Source organism: Tupaia chinensis, unplaced genomic scaffold, assembly GCF_000334495.1.
Source record: "Tupaia chinensis unplaced genomic scaffold, TupChi_1.0 Scaffold000539_1, whole genome shotgun sequence".
Taxonomy (NCBI): domain Eukaryota; kingdom Metazoa; phylum Chordata; class Mammalia; order Scandentia; family Tupaiidae; genus Tupaia; species Tupaia belangeri.
In genome coordinates, this window is record NW_006160052.1 from 1,378,228 (window position 1) to 1,381,445 (window position 3,218).

A 3,218-nucleotide genomic window follows, 5' to 3' on the forward strand; every position below is an offset into this window, starting at 1 on the left:
GCCGGTGCCAGCCGCTCTCACGCGGTCCTATTTCCTAACGGTGATAAACAAGAACTTGATCTCGTTTCCTTTTGTCTTTGCACATTTCTGTTTCCAATAAAAATGTCAAATGAGATGGCTTTTCAGGAATGCTCAGAGAGGAGAACTAGCGTTATTCCTCATACTGAATTTAAACCTCACACCATTTCTGCAGGCCCGTGGTTAACTCTCTGATCGACCCTGCCTGTAAATCTAGTCTATTTCTGTACATACTTCCCAACAATCTCCACACATTTTCACTTCCCTGATCTCTTTAACACCTTGACTGCTACAATAACACCTCGAGTGCTGCCTAACTATCAATTCTAATGGAGATGTAAAGTATCAATGAATACTTGTGTTTTTATACGTCACTACTATCTATTACGCGTTCCAATAAATCAGTAGAATGAAGCACTAAGACATGCTGGAATCTAAACCTAAAATCCAAATGGAACTGCAGCGGATATATCACAAACAGCCGCACACACACCCCCGCCCCCAGAATTCAGACAGAAGCCCTTCAGTATGTAGCTTTTCCTGAACAAATTACATTAATAATGCATTTTCTTTTTTACATTTGTAACAATACAGTAAGTTTTTAATAACATTTATTTGCAAGACATTTGGCATAAGGTGGTTAGTAAACATTTAGGAAACGAAAGCTCTATCAAAAGGAACACAATTTATGGACGAATCCTAATCAAGTGGCTTCGGAAGAACTGGAGTTTGCGGCACCACCTCTAGAGAGGCCCATCTGTGGCTGGTGGGACATGCACAGGCACACCTGCCCGACGGGCTCAGCTGTCATCACAACATGGTGGGCGCCCACAGTATGGGGTCTGATCTGCGGGCAAACCCAGTACAACCTGGGAGCCCAACATGAAATACACTCCAGCCATTATGTTTCCACCTTCTCCTACCCTTGCACTAGGATGTATGTGTAATAGTATCAACTACTAATGTAGTTAAAATGTAGAAAACATGCTTACAGATACATAGGGAGGGGACCAGCAGTTAGTGTAATGGCTATGTCGCTGGACTCCCAAGTAGTCAACTGCAGTTCGAGTCCCCGACTCGATGACTTAAACTAATGCCAGGCACATGTGTGTGTGTGCCCAAGAGGAGAATGGAGAAGGGATTGTGCCGTGGCCATCCCCTCTAGGGGGTGATTTCTTTCTTTCTGTCTCTCTGGCGAGTGCACAAGCCCTCTAGCAAAAACCTCTCAAAAAAAAAAAAAAAAAAAAAAGATACATGGGGAAAGTCTATCCTTAGCTTTTGATTGTGCCGAAAGAAAGCCTCAGCTGGTAAGCTGAGCAAATGATGTCAGCAAGTAAGAGAGAGATACGTAGTGTTAATGGGGTGGAAACCCCAGCCTTTAACTAACTTAAATAATACTCTATTCTACAGTGCACAACGTAGAGCCGGGAGCTAAACCATTTGTAGAGGACACCTTCTTTTTTTTTTTTTTGGAGAGATTTTCACTGTAGGGCGCATGCGCTCGCCAGACAGACAGAGAGAGACATAGAGACAGAAAGCGAGAAATCACCCCCCAGGGGGGATGGTCACTCCACAGCCCTTCTCCTCCATTCTCCTCTCGGGATCTTGGGCACGCACGCACACGTGCCCGGCGTGAGTTTTAAGCCACCGGGTCCGGGACATGAACCGCAGTCGACTACGTGGGAGTCCAGCGACATAGCCATTACGCTAACTGCTGGTTCCCTAGAGGACACCTTCTTCAAGACACATACATACTTAGCCTCATTACGAAACCATGGACCAATACGAGTCTTTAGTTTCTAAAGGACTTTTAAAGGTGGTTTATATTAATTCTAATGCTCTTAATATATTTGGAAAGTAGAAAATTATTTTCTACTACAAATTGCAAAGAAATTCAAATAGATCTTAATTTAGTAGAAAGAACTGGTGCATCTCTCCCAAAGCAGCTAAACTGCAAAGTCTTAAGAACACTCTACAGATCTTACCTGTAAGAGTCGTATCATGAGAAACAAATGTCATTTTATTAAGACAAAAACTTGCTGTCCAATTTACTCTATCAGACTGACTATGTTGTTATAGTCAAAGGTCTTTACATGTAGACTCAAATACAATGTAAAACACTATATAATGAAGCAATTAAATACTGACTTTCAGTTTCTTGTAAGATCTCAAAGGCAGGGAAGAAGGAAATGGAAGAATTAGTGGGTTGTATACTTGGCCTGTGAAGGGGGTTTAGCTACAGCTTCTGATCACATTTCTGTTGGTTCTCCACACTGAGGCAGAGAAACCAAACTTCTCACTTCTTATAGGCTGCACATGCCGCCGAGTTCACGGAGGTACAGTAGCATACTCTAGAAGGAGAACGTGTCATCACTAATGGCAGGAGTTTGGGATCAGAACTTTAACAGGGCTGTTCCGACTCTTTCAGAAATACCAAATACAGTATTGTTTTAAGTGATCATTTGCATAGCAAACTAGTGAACTAGAAACTCAATGATTCTAGGAAAATTTCCAATTACAGAGAGTTCCAGAAAGATGTATTCCAAATGAAAATCTTTTCTTAGAAAACTGAAACCTGTCTTTGCTCATGCAGTAGTCAGCTAACGACTCGTCCTCATCCACTCACATGGTGCACCACCCTGAACAGCCTGCCCATACTTTCACTCAAAGGCTGGCCACTCACTGTGACTGTACTGGGTAATCCGGATGTGAGCAAGTCTGAGGGGTTTAAAGTGTGGGTCCCTGTATTAGAAAAGCATAGTTTACAGCACATTTAAAAACAAGTAGCAGTCAGTAATGTGGCCTTTTGAACAGAAGTCTTCAAATTGCAAACATATCTATTTCCACAAAACAATTTGGTCAGGAAATTTTATTTGAACATTCTAAAGCAATACTGCTTCAGATGCTACTTAAGTGTCCCAGACAGGATTAACAAAATTAAATGTTTCTAAATTACAAATTTAGCTCCTGTAGGAGTCTCAGAAAAGAAACAGAAGAAAACAACCCCCTCCCAGAAGAAGTATGACACACACATCTTGAAGAAACCCCAATGTTTCATGCAATGGTAGGCAAGATGTAAAAAGCCGTCCAAATTCACACATTTCTACACCGATCATCGTCAGAGTCAATCTGTACATCCAAATGCATTTGGGAATCTACACCTACGTTACATTATTTAATGTTATATACATTTATTACCC